Raw genomic sequence first — 20,034 nt, 5'->3', positions numbered from 1 at the left:
AACATGGCAATGGCTCCCCATGTGCCAATAGCCCCAGGACACTACTTTCATTTTAATAAATGATTAAACAAAGTGTTTAACTTCTTTCTGTTTTCAGACTGATTTTCAGAGGCACAGGAAATGCATTACTGACTATTTTGCTATGCCTTAGCTTTGAGTAAAGGGCTGTTCTTAATAACTAGTACTAAGATTCCTTACACCACACACAAAAATAGACTCAAAATGGTTGAAAGACCTCAATGTGAGACAGGAGTCCATCCAAATCCTAAAGGAGAACACAGGCAGCAACTCTTTGACCTCAGCCGAAGCAACTTCTTCCTAGAAACATCGCCAAAGGCAAGGGAAGCAAGGGCAAAAATGAACTATTGGGACTTCATCAAGATAAAAAGCTTTTGCAAAGCAAAGGAAACAGTCAACAAAACCAAAAGACAACTGACAGAATGGGAGAAGATATTTGCAAATGACATATCAGATAAAGGGATAGTATCCAAAATCTATAAAGAACTCATCAAACTCAATACCCAAAGAACAAAGAATCCAATCAAGAAATGGGCAGAAGACATGAACAGACATTTTTCTAAAGAAGACATCCAAATGGCCAACAGACACATGAAAAAGTGCTCAATATCGCTCGGCATCAGGGAAATCCAAATAAAACCTCAATGAGATACCACCTCACACCAGTCAGAATGGCTAAAATTAACAAGTCAGGAAACGACAGATGTTGGCGGGGATGCGGAGAAAGGGGAACCCTCCTACGCTGTTGGTGGGAATGCAAGCTGGCGCAGCCACTCTGGAAAACTGTATGGAGGTTCCTCAAAAAGTTGAAAATAGAGCTACCATACAACCCAGCAATTGCACTACTGGGTATTTACCCCAAAGATACAAAAGTAGGGATCCGAAGGGGTACGTGCACCCCGATGTTTATAGCAGCAATGTCCACAATAGCCAAACTGTGGAAAGAGCCAAGATGTCCATCGACAGATGAATGGATAAAGAAGATGTGGTATATATATACAATGGAATATTATGCAGCCATCAAAAGGAATGAGATCTTGCCATTTGCAACGACGTGGATGGAACTGGAGGGTATTACGTTGAGTGAAATAAGTCAAACAGAGAAAGACATGTATCATATGATCTCACTGATATGAGGAATTCTTAATTGCAGGAAACAAACTGAGGGTTGCTTGAGTGGGGGGTGGGGTGGGAGGGATGGAGTGACTGGGTGATAGACACTGGGGAGGGTATGTGCTCTGGTAAGCGCTGTGAATTGTGCAAGACTGTTGAATCTCAGATCTGTACCTCTGAAACAAATAATGCAATGTATGTTAAGAAAAAAAAAAGAAGAAGGTAGCGGGAGGGGAAGAATGAAGCGGGGGAAATCGGAGGGGTAGACGAACCATGAGAGACGATGGACTCTGAAAAACAAACAGAGTTCTAGAGGGGAGGGGGGTGGGAGGATGGGTTAGCCTGGTGGTGGGTATTGAGGAGGGCACGTTCTGCATGGAGCACTGGGTGTTATGCACAAACAATGAATCATGGAACACTTCATCTAAAACTAATGATGTAATGTATGGGGATTAACATAAGAATAAAAAAAAAAATAAAAAAAACTAGTACTAAGAAACTGTGTGGATTCCCATTAATAGTATAGGAAATTTGAGTTGTTTTCTCATGAAACCTGGAGACATGTCCTCTGCCACCCATGTTCCTTCCTACTTCCCGGTGATAGACATAAAGTTAAGACTTCCAGCCAAGGGAAAGGAGCACCATCTGTGATCACAAAATAAAACGAAATTAAAAGACATCTATGAGAAGTGATTTTGTGATGATGCTAAGTGGAAAATCAGATTTGGGATTTGTTAACACAAAGCTTGCCTACTAGATTCTCTGCTTGTGAGTGGTTCTCAGAGACATGAATATATAATGACTATCTATTTGGATCCTTGGAGGGCAACAATGGCTAAGAATGGTGGGCCTCAGAAGAGAAGTTAAAAGGAAACAGAGCAGAGGTATAAAAGTAAGAAGTAGGATACAGAAATTAGGGGACAAAAGCTTTAAAACTAACAGAATGTGGAAAGAATATTAACTTGAATTAGGAACTATGGATCTTATCCCAGTTGCTAGTTGTATTTCTGGATCAGCCACATTGCTTTCCTGAGCTCCATTTTCACTGAGTGAAATGGAAGTGTTTGATTATATCATTTCTTTGACTTCTTCCAACAATTCCACATATGATATTCTATGATCCTAAGAGTGGCAGTGGTCAGTAGCATTCAATATACACTAAAGGAGGAAAGGAGAAAGTAGAATTCTCAATTTTTTTGAATTTTTTTTATGTTATTATGTTATGTTAATCACCATACGTTACATCATTAGTTTTTGATGTAGTGTTCCATGATTCATTGTTTGTGTATAACACCCAGTGCTCCATTCAGTATGTGCCCTCTTTAATACCCATCACCAAGCTAACCCTCCCCCCACTCTCCTCCCCTCTAGAACTTTCAGTTTGTTTCTCAGAGTCCATAGTCTCTCATGGTCAGTCTCAATTTAATTAGAAAGAAAGCTCTTGTGATCTTTTTAAAAGATCACATGTGGTTGCCAATGTTAAAATGGAATGAATGGTAAGCCACCATATCCTAATTATAAACAATTGGGATAATCTCACCTAAAGTATACTAGATACGTAATCCGTAGAGAGGGCAAGGTAAAATTACTCTGTCCAAGTCAGGAAGTCAGTCCAGCAGGCCAAGGATAAATATGACAATCTAAAGGAACTATGGGGAAAGGACACCAAAGAGGTAGGAATCTGGGATGGAAGGCAATCAGCTGGGGGACCAAGATAAGCCCTTGGGAGAGACTATCATAAATGAGATTGCACGCTTGCACAGATAGAATGGCAAGATGGACAGCTGGAGCCTAATGCAGACTACTGCCTTAAAGAGCAGATCTCCAAGGCATGCTCTATCCAACTTTTTAAAAGAGATTTCCTTATACAAAGAGCCTGCCACATTGACAGTACTTCAGAAATACTGGCTCATTTATCCCAATTACTTAAGCTCCAGTGGGTCCAAGAATCTATCCTATGGGCATAGCCTGGCTTAAGATCATGTTTTGGAGAACTTCACAGTAGGTTCAGTTATGTTCTGTAAACTATTTTAAAAAGTAGAAGAAAGACTAATATAATTTAGAAAATCAACTTTTTGGACAACGTTAATTATTTTAAGGGTTCATAACAAGGTGGTGACATTTAGCCATTTGGAAAATCCAATTATGCAGAACACATCATGGTGGAGAAATAAGATATAATACAGATCACCTCTTCCATGGCATCTGATGACTGTTTCCATAAAATACCATCAGAAGCTGACAAATGTACCTGGATTTCTTCACCCACAAATGAATATGTTGTTGAAAGCTTACCCTGTGCCTATTTGCGTGTTTTCTAATTGGTATGCAACTCTTTCTCTGCCTCCTGTGATAGTTATTCACACGCTGTTGCGTACTGATTTTCATACGCTTTCTTCCTGCCTCGGACCAACGAAGCAATAAATAAGGAAGAAAAAAAAGGTAGGTCTCTCTAAACAGCACCAGGGCAGTAGTGCAGGAAATAGAAAGCAACTCCCCGAAGAAGCAAATGCATTCATAGCAAATTCCACCAGCAAACTAGTAGTGTCATCCAGCTAATTATATATAATCGTCCCCTATATTGAAACAATAAATAATGTGGGAGGCCAGTACTGCATGTTGGAGATTACAAGTCTATATAAATAGAAGGAAAATAAATGAGGAAAAACTGAAAATAGGTAGTATGCACTGAAATTATCGTCACAGGCATTTTATAGCATTGCCCACTGGCATACATTTTTCTGGATGCATCCATTGAATACTACATGTCAGCATACCAAAGTTAGAATGGAAGTTGTAGATTTTCCAAATTCTCAGGCAACTCCCAGCATTCCACCTGGTATGAATAAACAGCCAAAACCACTACTAATATTTTGTTTTTATTAACATGGCCACTTGTCCAGGAGTAACAAAATATCAGAACTTTTTAAGTTTTGAAAAGATGAGCACAATGTTTTAAAATATGGCATAAATATCAGTGAATCTGGTTGCTGTCATTGGTGTGACCAGGACATTCATTGGTAGCCAATCTTACAGACAGTCATACACACTGAAGGAATCTCTGTAATTTAGGACAAAAATTCCAAATGACAGCAGCAAAGCTACTAGTTCAATGTTATGGCAGCCAATTCTGATTATAAAGCCCCCCCGCTACTTCTTACAATTCACTCTCAGCTGCCCAAGTTCATATCTCTATGCACAGAAAAGACAGCTCTTAGCCTATTCCACACTTTCTATTTATGCACAGACATGTCTTTCTCTATTCATCTTACATCAAGTCTATCTTTCTTTTGTTTAAAGCAAAAGCTCAGGTCCTTCCGACTCTTCTCTAATCCCAACAGACCAAGGCCAATCTGATAACCATGTGTTTATAGAGACACAGCCCATCATCAGTTGCCTTTATTCAAGGCAGATAGCAGAGAGGACCAAGATTTAAATTTGGCATTGCAGGGTCCTGGAAGGCCAGGCCCTCTACCATAAATTTATTTTCATGACTGTCTTTGGTAATCCAAAACAGTACTAATTTTATTTTTTTTGCTTTATATTTATTTATTTTTTTATTATGTTATGTTAATCACCATACATTACATCATTAGTTTTTGATGTAGTGTTCCATGATTCATTGTTTGCATATACCACCCAGTGCTCCATGCAGTACGTGCCCTCTTTAATACCCATCACCAGGCTAACCCATCCCCCCACCCCCCTCTAAAACAGTACTAATTTTAGATGTATTTGTTCATTCATAGTTACATCCATCTATCCACTTTTTAATTTTCCCTTTCATTCAGAGAATACGTGTTGAGTACCTAATGTACGCTAGGCTTATGATAGGCCCTAGAGAAACAATGATGAATAAAACATAACATCTCCCCTTAAGGAGCTCTTAGATGGGAGAAAATGAACTGAAATGCATTTTCATCCCTTATTAACAATTCAGACCAGTTCCTAATAACTTAGAAGTTGGAAGTGGAGAGAGAAGAAACAATCAAAAGATATATAAACCAAGTTCAGCATATTCAATCAGCTTGCAGTTTTATTGATAAAATAAGACAGCAAAAGAAAAAACAGCAGGGTATGATAAAATGCTCAATTAAATAAAATCAATATGAAAATGCATGGTATACACTTATATTTTTTGTTATCAGAAAACCTTTTATCCGATTTCCGGTCTACCTGACATAGCTATGGGCATTGGAAAAGGGGATGAGATTGCAAAAGTAGTTTTGATGATGGTCATAAGCTCTAAGATGGAAACCTATAGCACTTGGTCTTCTAAGTCCTGTCCTTGACACCTTTATTAGACCACGTTGGCCCAGTATCTATTTTCCATATTATGTCAGGCAGACAAGGCTCCTAAAAGGCTGCCTAGGTGAAAGCATCTCACCAAATCATACCAATGTTTCATAGGCAAATACCCCAAAGATTTCAAAATCTGGGCAGATCCTTCTCTTGCCCTTGAATTTTCTTTTGTGCTACCAAATCAGCACCAGATGGCTGGCCTTCTTCTTTTCCAGATATAATTTCTTCTTGGAACTGTCCTAATAATATCTTGTTCCTTCCTACAGCTCTTATGTAGGAAGTGGGTATTCAAAGGAGATTGTGTTTGTTTGCTTGCTCGCTTGCTTTGTGAGGTTGGAAAATCTGTTGAGAAGAAGGTAAAGTCTACCAATATACTTTCTTTTAATTAAGTAGGTAGAAGTTTTAAAAATTGTATAAGTTACTTTATATTTGACAAATGCTCAATGAGTACCAATTATGAAAAGAAAAATATCCGAGCAAAGCATTGAGGAGGACAAAGGATAAGAAGAGAAATATGAAAGTCAAACGTGCGGGGGGTGCCTGGGTGACTCAGACTGTTAAGCATCTGTCTTCGCTCAGGTCATAATCTCAGGGTCCTAGCATCGAGTCCCACATCAGGCTCCCTGCTCAGAAGGGAGTCTGCTTCTCCCTCTCCCTCTGCCTCCCCTCCCACTTGTGCTCTCTCTCTCTCTCTCTCTCTCTCTCTCTCTCTCTCTCGATCTCTCTTTCCAAAATAAAGAAATAAAATCTTAAAAAAATAAAAGTCAAACATGAATGACAACAGTGAAACCTATGAATTATATGAATAGATATACATTGTTGTGATAAATTCCTGATGGGTCCCTTTTCAAAAATTATACCCTCCCATATGAAAAAGGCTAATTTATGACAGTTTATCATTAAAAGATTATTTCTTTTGACAAATATTTAGTCATCTGATATAATGTCAATGAGGACCTACATTGCAAAGTGACTGATTTTGAAGCCAGTGGTCTTTGCTTCAATATCATTTTTATCTAGCCAAAACCCTAAACTTGAGAGAGAGCTCACCTAATAGTAAAAACCAAATGGACAAAAAAATCCAGAATTAGGAGGAGTGGCAGGAGAGGCAAAATAAATATAACAACAACAACAATGGGGGGAAAAACATACCCAGTAAATCTATACAAAGAACCTAAACTAGTTACATGTAAGGAACACACAATGATGTAGGTAGTGGAAGTTTTTTTAGAAAGTATTTCTGTACAGATAGATTTAGAGTTTATTTTAAAAGCCTGGGGAAACACAAAATGGTGGAAGGCGATGCGTGGGCTATGCCCCATGGTGTTTTCCTTTGACACTGGAGTACCTTTAAAAATAGCCTGATGGACCCACAAGCCCCAGGGACTAGCTGTTCCTAGCTAATTATCCAAAGACCTGAAGAAGCCAAGCTGTGCAAAGTCAATTCAACTTTGCCTAGTACAGCCTGAAGCTACTTTAGTTAAACTTCAGTCCTGTTGTTTCTAATGAAAAGGGTAAAACAGAATAAAAATTGCAAACCCAATTCAATATAAGTGAATAAAATTGTCAGAGGTAAAGGCACACAGTAGCCAATAATTAAGACAACTACTAAAATTGTTTCTCTAGAAGCCCAGACTCTAAAAGAGATTGTTTTATATTTAATTCAAAGATAAAACTCATTTTAGTGGAACTCAAGCTTATAGCTTAATCAAACTGATGCCACGCTTTAGTTACAAAGAAAATATGTCATAGAAAACAAATTAAATGCCCATTGAAAGATATTTTCGATGAATTAGTTTTCATAGAAAGACATAGGAAAAATGCCCACAATATTCCAGTAAGTGAATAATAAGGATGTAATAGGGTCAGAAACTCTGACTTTTCCTTATCGAGGCTAATTTGGCTACTGGCTGCAGTGAATGCCTATCTTGACCACAACAGACACCAACATTGAGGGCTCCTGGATGATACCATTCCTCCTGTGGGACAAGCCAGTCCCCTGAGAGCAAACTAATTGCTGGATTCTTTTTTTTTTTTTTTAAGATTTTATTTATTTGAGAGAGAGAGAGAGAGAAATAGAGAGCGCACAAGCAGGGGAAGAGGCAGGCGGAGGGAGAAGCAGCAGGCTCCCCGCAGAGCAAGGAGCCCAACTCGGGACTCGATCCCAGGATCCCAGGATCATGACCTGAGCCAAAGGCAGTTGCTCAACCAACTGAGCCAGCCAGGAGTCCTTAATTGCTGGACTCTTTCGTCATGGAGGTGGCAACAACTTTCCTTTACTACAATAGACATGTATTCTGGATATGCATTGCCTACCTTGCCCACAATCCTTCTGCCAACCTGTGGACTTGTAGACCATTTTACTCATCATCATGAAATCTCCTACAATATACAATATTACTTTTGACAAAGGAACTCAAATCAATAAAGAAGGATGGCAGTGGACTCTCCCCTACAGAGTTTCCTCATATTACTATGTACAGACCTCATCACTCAGGAGCAGGTGACCTGACACAATGGTGAAATGGCTTATGGAAGACTCAAATGCAATACAAACAGACTCAAATAAAAGACCCTGAAATGTTTGTGTTATATTTTAGAGGATGAGTTATGGTCTGAATAAGCTATCGATATAATGGTGCTATTTTTTTTCATATCCAGAATACATAAGTAGAGGAACCAAGGGGTGGAAGTAGGAGTTGTTTCTCTTTCTTTTAACTCAATGATTGTGATATTGTGATTTATAATAAGAAATATATTTTTCATCTTTGACTGTCTTCCTGGCACAGAGCCCCTAAAACCCTTGGAATTTCCTAAGTGATAAAAGCTATAAAGACATCTTGATATACATCAAAAACCCCTTCCAACCACACCTGAGTTTATGTAAATGAGGTAACTTTTGGAAATACTTAAGGATGGGGCTGGTTGCCAGGGGAACCAACCATGAGATTAGAAGGTTGGAACTTTCAGTCCCACCCCCTTGACCTCCAGGAACGGGAGAGGGGCTGGAGGTTGAATCAGTTGCCAATGGCCAACTGTTTAATCAGTCATGTCTGTGTAATGAAGCCTCCATAAAAACCCAAAGGACAAGATTTGGAGAGCTTCTGGGGTCTTGGACATGTGGAGATGCAGTGAGAGTAGCTCACCCACAGAGGGCCCTGAAGCTCCTTGCCCCTTCCCATATGCATCTTTGTCCTCTGCATCTCTTCCATCTGGCTGTTCCTAAATTATATACTTTTATAAGAATCAGTTGTAACCAGTAATCTAGTAAATAAAGTGTTTCTCTGAGTTCTGTGAGAGAGCTCTGTCAAATTAATTCAAACTCACAGAGGGGACCCTGGAAACCGCCCATCCACAGCCAGTTGATCAGAAGCACAGGTGACATCCTGGACTTGCAATTTATGTCTGAAGTTAGTGGGAGGGCATCTTATAGAACTTTCTTGTAAAAAAAAAAAGGAAATTATAGTCTCGTTATTAGCTCCAGAAGTGATGCAAATATTAATATTATATTAATTACACACATACACACTGTAATTGTCACAGAAATTGTGGAGGATGCCTCTTGTTGATTAACATACATAATATATTAATTTTCCCTTTTTGAGCTTTTTGCTTATTACTGGATATACAATTAGTTGGTTGGTGATAGTTATGTACATAATTTAATGTTTAGGTTCAAGAATATTCAAGTAATTTTGTAGCTGAGTTAAAAGAGAAATGGACCTCACTTTGTGATTTTGTTCCTACCCTATTTAGAGAGAAGGTGAGAGCATCTCCACTTGTCCAAAGAGAGATGCATCTCATTAGGCAGGGAAAGTAATTTTTATTTTGTCACAAGAAGAGTCAAATGTGTGTAGGATGATGTGGAAGTTTGCTGAAGAACCAGAGGAGTAGGTGGTGCTGGTTTACTTATTTATCACCTTCTTTCATGTCCATATTCACCTTTCTTGACTCTCCTTTGTAAAACTAAGTCCTAATTTCTGTAAACTCTGTACACCAGAATTCATTAGAGGGAAAATGAAAGATAAGAGAAAGGGGAAACAATGGGATTTTCTTCTTTCATTTATTTGTTTGTTTACTGTTCCTACTACTAAGGTGCCATCAGTGGCTATTGGCTCTAACCACCAGTTTCTTTTGGTGCTGCCATAAACAGCTTCATTGTGCCTTTCACTCATATCAGAGAAAACCAGATAGCACAGCCCCCTCAAAAACTGATCACACATTTTGTAGGACCCTCTCTTGATCTGAAATGCCCTCTGGAGGTAAGCAGCACTCCCTGCCAAGAGATCTGAGCACCAGTCCAAGAAATTCTAGTCTAAACACATAGGTCTTAGTAACCCCCAGTTGACTGGAGCATGTACCTAGCTGAGAAAACGGGCTGTTAAAGAAGGTTACTTAAATCATTCTTGAGATATATCATTAATTGCCAGTGCAGAATTATCCAGTCTTCTCATCCCTTGCATTCCTACCATTTGCTTATACCGCCGGGTTGTGGATGGTGGGCCAAAGTGGAAGGAAACTAGTTTGGGGCCAACTCCATTGCAATACTCCTGAATACATGATCTAGGTAACCTTATGTTAGGATATGGGTTTACCTTGCACCAATTATTCCCTTCTTGGCTGTTAGAGCCTTGCTAAAATTTCAACACTCAGGAAGGTTTGCATCTAACACCTTATAACATATATTACCCCGGAGGGAAAAATGGCTGTATGATAGACAGCTATATTTGAGCTCAATATAAGATGAAGTATTTTTTAAGAATGAAAGCCAACCAATATGGTGTTGGCTTCCTCATGAGGTTATTAGTCTCCTGTAACTTGCAATATTTAAGTAGAGACAAGATGACCATTTATTGGATTGTCATTAGAAGCTCACTGAATGAGCTGACATCCCATTTCTACATTTTATGATTTTTGGAGTTAGATGGCACTTTCAAGTGCATAGAACCAACATTGTTTTATTTTATTTTATTTTTGCTAATTCAGAAGCAAAAGCCTTGTGAAATCAAGTATCCACTAACGTGAACTGTTAGTTCAATAACTCACTCAACAAATATTCTATGAGGGTCTAATATGTATTATGTGCTATGCTAGGCACTGAGGAAATTAAGTAGAAAGACTGTCCCTGTGATCATAGAGCCAACAGTGACAGAATGAGAAAAACAACCAAACATCTCTTGGGTATTTCTACTTCACAACACTGTCTTGTCTACTTAAAGTTCCTCATTTGAAATGGATCATAAACCAATATAATTTTTTTCATAGATAATTTAAAATGACAAATCACTGGCAGTTTAATGTAAATCAAGTTAGTATCAGTAATTAATTCACACGTGTCACATTTTATATACCAGAACGTAATTCACTTATTACACATTGTCACATTTCAAAGAGTTGCCTTGCCTACACACACAATTTTTTTTTTTTTTTTCTGAACTACATCCTGCCTCTATGAAGTGTTCTTTTTCCAGTCCTGGTGAAAACAGAAGGTACAACAACATAAATTTAGACTGAACTGCTCAGGACACAGCATGCCTAAACCCTATGTACTTTCCATTTGCAAAGTATTCAAATTCCTTTACTAGGAAAGTCCCTGAGGAAGGAAGGCCTGCCTGCAGAATTAAGAGCAAGAGGGTGGGGAGTGCATTTTTCTTTCAGCTGGTTAACTGAAAATCAATTTCCTATTTTAAAAGCAGACCCATCAAAAGCAAGTGTCCAATTTTAAGCTAAGCTCTACAAAATGCTTTTCAATAAAATGTCTTTCTGCCTCTTTCCCTTTTCTCATTTCAATGTCCTGTTACATATTTCCGAAAGCTCAGCTTTCAAAACTTGGTGTGTGCTATGATTGTGTGGAATGAAAAGCTCTGAAAGGCCACAAAGAAAAGTATCACTTACCTCAATCTCTGAAGAGAGGGCCGTTTGAATTAAGACTGATTCTACCTGCGAAGCCTTAGTGAGCCTGAATTGATAATACCCATGTGTTGTGGGTTTTCTTGCTTTATTTCTTTTTCATTTCAGGGTGTATTGTGGGCCATTATTTGATTTTCATAGCAGCATGAGTGATTACTAAAATGCTGTGAAAGAGAAACTAAATCCTTAAAAAGAGGTATTCATTGAAGGCTCCTAGGAATCATCCGCCAATATTTGCTGATTATTGGGACTCAAAGCTGAATGTTGGAAACATCCAAAGGAATTTAACTTTACCTCACAAAGGTAAAGTTCTTTTTCTTTCGTTAAATACTTGGGGCTCTTGAGGCTGAGGGGTTTCCAATTTATTTTTATGTGTTTGCTCTTCTTCTTTACATAGATCCATAATGTAGTCTGGCAAAGCGCGACGACAAAGGTAGGTAACTTTTTTGTTCAAGTAATTGTTCTTTCTCCAAAGCCCATATGTAGACCTTAACTCTGTGAAGCCCATTGTCCTTTGCCCTGAGGAAATGTAAAAGGAGGTTTTGAGCAAACTGTAACTGCAACCAGCTGACAGTAGTAAGTACAGCATTAGAAAAATGGAAAGTGGCTAGGGAGAGGTGATGCTGGAGATGGAAGTGCTGCCTGTTTAGAGGTCAGCTGGACTGTCATTATGATGCTCTAGCAGAACTAGCAGGATGGGTCATTGAAAAGATACCCAATGGCAAGTGATGCTCATTGAACACCTATAGTTTGCGAGATACAGGTATAGGATGTGGGCATAGAAGGGTAAATCCGATAGACTTCCTTTCTTTCAAAACTACAGTATGTCACAAAGTAGTAGGTACAAAATATTATAGGAAGAAATGGACATTCAAGTATTATATGAACAATCCAAATGTCCATCGGCCTTTATTTTTTTTAGGTTTTATTTATTTATTTGACACGAGAGAGAGCACAAGCAGGCGGGGCGGCAGGCAGAGGGAGAACGAGAAGCAGGCTCCCCGCTGAGCAGAGAGCCCAATGCAGGACTCAATCCCAGGACCGTGAGATCATGACTTAAGCCTAAGGCAGATGCCTAAGCTACTGAGCCACCTAGGTGCCCTGTCCATCAGCCTTGAAATGGAAAAAATGTGGAATATCCAGCCAGTGGGATAATAGTCAATGATAAAAAAGAACAAAGTACTGATAGATACTACCACATGGATGAACATTAAAAACATCCTAGTAGGTGAAAGAAGCCAGACACAAAAGACCACATACTCTATGATGCATGTACATGAAATGTCCAGAAAAGGCCAACCCATGGGGGCAGAAAGTAGATTAATGGTTGTGTGGAGCTGAGGCCAGGAGTTAGGATTATCTGAACACAGCTGTGAAGGATCATGTTGGGGTGACGGGAATGGTCTAGAACTGGTTTATGGTGATTACTACACAACTTGGTAAATTCACTAAAAGTGATTGATCGTACACTTAAATACTTAATTTTATGGTATATAAATTGCAAGTCAATAAAGCTGCTGTAAAATAAATTCCACAAGAGGTAAGAGGAAGATGAAGAAGCCAGATGAAGGAAGAGCTTTTGAGAAGAGGATGTCATTATTTTCCCATTGCTGTTGTGACAAGTTACCACAGATTTGGTATCCTAAAGCAACCCAAATTTATTCTTTTACAGTTCCAGTGCTCAAAAGTCTGAAGTCCATCTCACCGCCTATAGTCAAGTCAAGGATGATTCCTTCTGGAGGCTCTGAAGGGAGACTGTTTCCTTGCCCTTCAGCTTCTAGAGGCTGACCATATTTTTTAGGGTGAGACCCCTTTCTCACTCTTCAAATCACATGACTCCAATTTCTGTTTCCATCATTACTTCCCCATCTTCTCTATGATTCCCCCTGTATCTCTTACCAGAACCATTTTGATTACATTTGGCCCACTTGAATAATCTGCCCATCTCCAGATTCTTAATCTAAAGATCAAGGTAGGATCCTAACTCAATCACTTCTACAAAATTCTTTTTGCCACATAAGGTAACATTTCTGGGTTTTGGAGATTAAGATGTAAAGCTATTTGGGGAGCCACTACTCAGCCTCATATAAGGCTCATTTTTCAGAATAGATAAATTTTGAGTTGGATCTTAAAGAACTGATGCTTTTTCAGGTAAAAAAAAAAAAGAGAGAGAGAGAGAGAGGAAGCTCATTCCAAGTATAAGAAATGTTGTCAGGAAAGAAATAGGGAGAGAAACCTGAATATAGTCTGTGGAGTCAAAAAGCAACAGTTGGATTTAGTTGTGGAAAAACAGATAACATTGCTAACTGCTCTCATTTTACATTTATGACTGGATTTTTCTCCTGCAGGTACTTTGCTGTACTTTATCCTCATCTGCTCCTATCTTATGGTTTGTTATGATGGTGATTCAAATATGCTACGATTGTCTTCAACCTTTAAATATTCTTCCCTGCTTACCCATCAACCTTCAGCTACTGAGTCAATGCTTTACTTCCTTATTATTTTCACAAAATATCTTTTTTCTCTTCCTTTCTTACCAATCTCTCTGAAAGGCACACCAGTTTGGATTTTGCCCCCACTATAACTGGTCTACAAGGTCAGCAATGACCTCCCCATTGCCAAATCTAGTAGTCAATTCTCATTCCCATCTTACATGACCCATCTGCTGCAAATGACTTACCTGACCATCCTGCTTCCAGGGAACAGATCTTCTCTTGAATTCCCTGTCTTCTACAGTATCACATCCTTCTCTTCTTTCTTATCTCCATATATAGGTATTTCCAAGAATTCATTTATTTGTCCTCTGTCTTTTCTCTCTCTGCAATCATTGTCTAGATTATCTCATCGACCTCATGTTCTTAAATACCATGTTTACTCTGATAACTGCGTTTATAATCTTATAACTCCCAGTTTTTGTCCTATGACTCCCATTTTTGTATCTATAGCCTCAACCTCTTCCCTGAAAACTGAACTTGTAAATTCAAAAAACTATCCTCTCTACTTGGGTATTTAATAGGCTTGTTAAACTTAATGTATTTTACCAGAATTCTTGATTCCTCCTCCTGCTCTAGATTGGTCCCTCTACCAATCTTTCCCTTCTTAATAAATGTCACCACCATCTATTCAATTTCTTAGGCCAAATTCTTCCATTGACCTTAATTCCTCTACTTCCCTCACATTTCACACCCAATCTATCAGCAAATCCTTCAGGTCATACCTTCAAAATATACATGGGGTTTGATGATTTATTAATACCATCACTTCTACAACCCTTGTTCAAGCATCAATTGATTATTTACTTCCTCAATATCGACAGCTTTGTACTTGATCTACATGTTTCCAATCTTGATCTTCTCCATCTTATTTTTCAAAATGCAACCAGGATGATCCTTTTAGACATAAGTCACATCATGCTAAATCCTTGCTCAAAATTCTTCCTGTGCAGTCTCCACAATGGTTCTCGACAACCTCACACACTGGCCTTCACACTTTTGCACGGCTCCCTCCCCCTTTGCATCAGGGTCAGGTCTGTGTAACCAACAGAAGATGGCTGATGGTATGCCATTTCTAAAATAAGGTTATAGAACACTATGGTTTATGTCTCTTTTTCTCTCTTTCTCTCATGTTTCCCTCTTCTTTTCTCTCACGTTACTCATCTGGGGGAAGCCATTTCATGAGAAGTCCTACAGAGAGGCTCACATGTCAAGGTACCAAAACCTTCTCTTAATAGCCAAATAAGTGAGCTCAGAAATGGATCCTCTAAACACAGTTAAGTCTCAGATGACTGAAATCTTGGTTGACACCTTGATTGCTGCCCCAGGAGAGACCCTAAGCCAAAACCATCAGGTGCCCTGATTTCTGACTCACAGAAACTGTGAGATTTAAAAAAAAAATTATTTTAAGCATTTTAAGCTGCATTTGCAAGAACATGTTAGTTATGTGTAGATAACTAATTTCTATCGTAAATTGAAAAATAATACCCTTAGATTGTCTACTTGGAAAATAAAATGGGAAGATGAGGTGTCTATGTCATCTGGTGTTTTAATCTCTTATGGCTTTTTGTTAATTTTGGAGAACTAGAAGTCACCTTTGAATTAATGGTTGAAATAAACACCACTTAAGAGACTTCTTTCAAGACTATTTAAAAAGTAGTCATGGAAGAATTGTCTACTCATTTAGTTTGATGACTGGGTTCTGATAAACAAAGTATATAGTTGAGAAAGTTAAGGCAAAATCAAAAAATGTGAGAGGCCACTTTGTAATTAGCAGCAAGACAAGAAGAATGACAGTCTGTCATTTACTCATTTATTCTTCCCTCCCATTAACAAATATGTGTTATTTGTTAGCTTTTCTGGGACAGACACTGAGAGTCTAGTAGTTAACAAAGCAATTTCAAAACATCACAAAAAATACATGCAGCATTGAATTACTCAATAAAAGTCCAGTTTTCATAAAGTCAGAGCAATATAGGCACATGATTTTTTTTTAATTGTGTAGCTGGTGTTTCAACATAAGCTGCACATAGTCATACTGGGAAACATCAACACTCTGTTAGATTTCCATACACCTGTCTTATGATTCAGCATCATTTTTGTTTTTTGAATTACACGTGATGAGTGTGGGTAGATGTAGACTTTTTAGTGCCTGGGGCTTCTAAGATCCAAATCCAGCAATAAGTAAATGATAAGAATAAGTGCAAGTTGCATGGGACCATGTAGAAGACATGTGTTATCATTGTAAAAAGGCTGCCATTATGAGGTGAACATAAGTTATGTTGTTCTAAGAAGCAGGGAGGAACCAGTCAGGAATTTGTAGAAGGCCATTCTAGAAAGTGCAGCACTGGCAAGAAAAAAACATGGGGATAGTCAGAAGTTTATAATACCTGGCAGTAATAAAACAGTAATATTGCCAAGCGAGTTCTGAGAGTGCACAAGGACCAGATAAATGAACAGGATTGGATGGTACACTTAGAGGAATTTGCATTTTATCCTGAGGCCACTGAGGAACCTTCTCAGTAAGAGCAACATGATTAGATTTGTGTTTTGGGAAAATGACATCTGCTAAACTGTTTGAAAAAAGTATTTAGGGGCCAGAGGGATATGGAAAGCAGTTATGTTGCAATAATCCAGAGGATTATATATGATGGTTATTTTGCCTAGAGTAGTAACATAAGGATGGAGAAAAAAATGGATAGATTCCATGGATATTAAGTAGCTCTAAGTGAGAGGAGGTGATGATTTAATAGAGGTGAGGTGGGGAGGATGGGACCAGAGTCATGAATGATATCCATGTTTCTCACTCATGCAATTTGGAAGATGTTTGCACTCTCCCCTGGGATAGGAAACACAGACGGCATGGGATTGCATTATTATATAGACTGTCTAAGTTACCTATTCAAATTATGTCAGACCTATTATCACAGCAGTGCTTTTCAAAGTGTGGTTCCCAGATTAATAAAACTGCCTTAGTAATCTGTACTGGGAAGGGGGCAGAAAGGAATGGAAAGACACAGCCAGGAGGCCATTGCATGTCTCATAAGATGTCCTCTTCAGTGTCTTCCAAAAAAGCAAATACATGCATTTGTCAGTGTTAAGGTACAGTGACAAACTGAACACCACAGAAGCAACACTCTTCTGTAGGACTAAAATGTTACCAATCAACTTCATGTGTAGCTACCTAAAAGCTACTTCCATTTCTCATCTCTTTTTATCCTCCTGAGAGGTGAAGACTATCCAGAATCTGTCATTCACTTTTTCTATATTCATACTGTTTCCATATACATCCAATGACAAGCTTGTTTTGGGACTTAGAAAACCCGTATCATATTATATGCAGTCTTCTAAAAACTGCTTATTTCCTTCATTAAAATTACAATTTTTATATATGAAGCTGTAAAAACTTAGAAGTCATTCATTTTCTCTTTCTTTTTTTTTTTAAAGATTTTATTTATTTATTTGACAGAGGGAGACACAGCGGGAGAGGGAACACAAGCAGGGGGAGTGGGAAAGGATGAAGCAGGCTTCCCGCGGAGCGGGGAGCCCAATGTGGGGCTCGATCCCAGGACCCTGGGACCATGACCTGAGCCGAAGGCAGACGCTTAATGATTGAGCCACCCAGGTGTCCCATCATTTTCTCTTTCTATTGTGTTAATATATTGAACTTTATTTACCCATTCTTTAGGAATTGTTTACATTATTTGGCTTTCATGAAAAATCCGTCTATGTACAATCTTTGACATGATTCTAGATGCTCCAGAACAAGTGTTTCTACACCTACACACAGGATCAAGGATATACAAATCAATATGCAAATGTTCAACTTTGCAAGATAGTGAAAAATTACTTTCCAAGGTAGTTTGGAAAATATCTTAATCCCTCCATCATTGTGCAGGAGTTCTTGGTACTTCAGGATATCTTTGCATCCATGTGCAGCTTGCCTCATCAAGCCTGGGCGGTGGCCACTATATCAGGCCAGCTGGGATGACTGCTGGCTCACTATTTCACCCCAAACTGTGGCTCATGCTGTGGTTTCTGTCACTGTTGTGTGAGTCCCCAGAAGCTGCCCAGAAGAACCAGGAAACACAACCAATATGTGCAGAGACTTAATGCTGTGTGGAGTAATCTTTGACCTGAGAGACAGAACATGGGAAAGGGCCTGCAGAAAAAAAAAAGAAAAATCTTCTTTCTTTTTTTAAAGATTTATTTATTTATTTGAGAGAAAGAGTGAGAGAGCATGCACGCACAAACAGGGGGAGGGGCAGAGGGAGAGGGAGAGTGTCCTCAAGCAGATTCTCTGCTGAACACCGACCCTGATGCAGGGATCCATACCATGACCCTGATGAGATCATGATCTGAGCTAAGTCAGATGCTCAACCGACTGAGCCACCAGGAGCCCCAGGAAAAGTCTTCTTTCTTCCAAACCCCCAGAATTGTTCTAGAATCCACTGTTTTTAGTTGATCCACTGCATTCCTTTAGCCTCTATAGATTCATTCCCATTACCAAATATTATGGTGTGTTTTGTTATTATTATTGTTACTATTTTATATTCTTATATGTGCCTTCACTTCTTGTCTGTCATACTTCCATTTTTCCCTCACATTTGTCTACCTGAGATTATATCCAAGTAACATTAGCACATCAGTTTGTCTAGGGAATTAAAGCTAAGCAGTGGGTAATCTTCTTCTTTAGAGAGTTCTGACTATTCTTGGGGTTTGCTTTTTCGTATAACTTTTACAGTTAACTTGTCCTCAAAAGCCATGATTGGATTGTCATTGGAACTGCATGAAATTCATGAAGCAACTGGGGGAGATGACAATTGCCATCTTGTGAGTCTATGTTTATGCATGATCATGGTTGTATCTCTCACTTGTTTAGGTCACTTTTAAGCTTTTTCAGTTAATTTTCTGCAATGAAACATCTTTTGTTAGCAGTTTCCTTAGACACTTTAATTGTTTTTGTTATTGGATTGACTATTCATCACAGATTTTCTACATATTTGTTGGTGGTGTATAGAAATGCATTTTATTTTTGCATATTGACCTAGTACTCAGCCACCATTCTAAACTGTCCATGAATAAAATATCATGTCCAGATTAGTTTTAGCAATGAGTTCTGATGTCATTGTTTATAGAGGATAATATTGTCTACACAGAAAAATGCCCTATAAAGATGAGAAATAAAACATAATTCAATTTTCATGTTACATCTTTCTAAGGATTTGAAATTTTCATTTAAATTTTCAAATTTATTGGTTTATGAAGAGACATATCTACATTTCTAGGTAATATATTAAGGGGAAAAATGAAAAATATGCTGAGCATTCCAGCAACAGTTCAACATAATCCTCTGTAATTTCTAATCATATTAATTCATAAGCTGTCACTGACATATTCAGCCAAAAATGTATTCTAGTCACTGTGCATATGTATTGTATACATTACAATATGATACAGCCATAAACCCATAAGGAGATTACAGTGCCATCAAAAAAAAGAAAAAAACTGTAAGAAACGAACCTAAAATAACTAAAATCCAAAAGAGGAGCTTCTCCATGAACCATGAATGGCATAGAGATAGCAGTGTGAGCATTGAGAGGAAAGACGAGGGGGTTGGGAAGACAGCGAGAATCCTTGGGTATGGATTTCCTGCCATAGTCACCTGATCCAGGTTTAATGATTTCATTCTCATTTCCAGGCTATGATGGATATTCAGGGACAGGACAGTGACAACAGTGCCATGGAAGTGTGGAGCTCCCTGGCCCCTCTGGGCTGGGAGGGTGCATCGAGATGGTCCAGCAGCAGGCAGTTCCCATAAATCAAGCTGGCTCCAGCCAAATGTGGGCAGGGCTGATTGAAACATTTTAAAGAAATGTTTCAACAATTTTAAAAAATGATCTGCAGACTCCTAAATATCAGTTTGGTGCTTGATGAGCAGTTATTTTGAGTAAGGACATAGAAACTGGCAAATAATAACAAAACTGAAGATATTTTTAAAAAATATTTATTAACGGGGCGCCTGGGTGGCTCAGATGGTTAAGCATCTGCCTTCAGCTCAGGTCATGATCCCAGGGTCCTGGGATCGAGCCCCACATCGGGCTCCTGGCTCAGCGGGGAGCCTGCTTCTCCCTCTCCCTCTGCCTCTCCCCTGCTCATGCTCTCTCTCTGTATCTCTGTGTCTCAAATGAATAAATAA

Source organism: Neomonachus schauinslandi, chromosome 9 (assembly GCF_002201575.2).
Source record: "Neomonachus schauinslandi chromosome 9, ASM220157v2, whole genome shotgun sequence".
Lineage (NCBI taxonomy): Eukaryota > Metazoa > Chordata > Mammalia > Carnivora > Phocidae > Neomonachus > Neomonachus schauinslandi.
The sequence above is the reverse complement of the archived record's forward strand: the minus strand, read 5'-3'. Positions refer to the sequence as shown.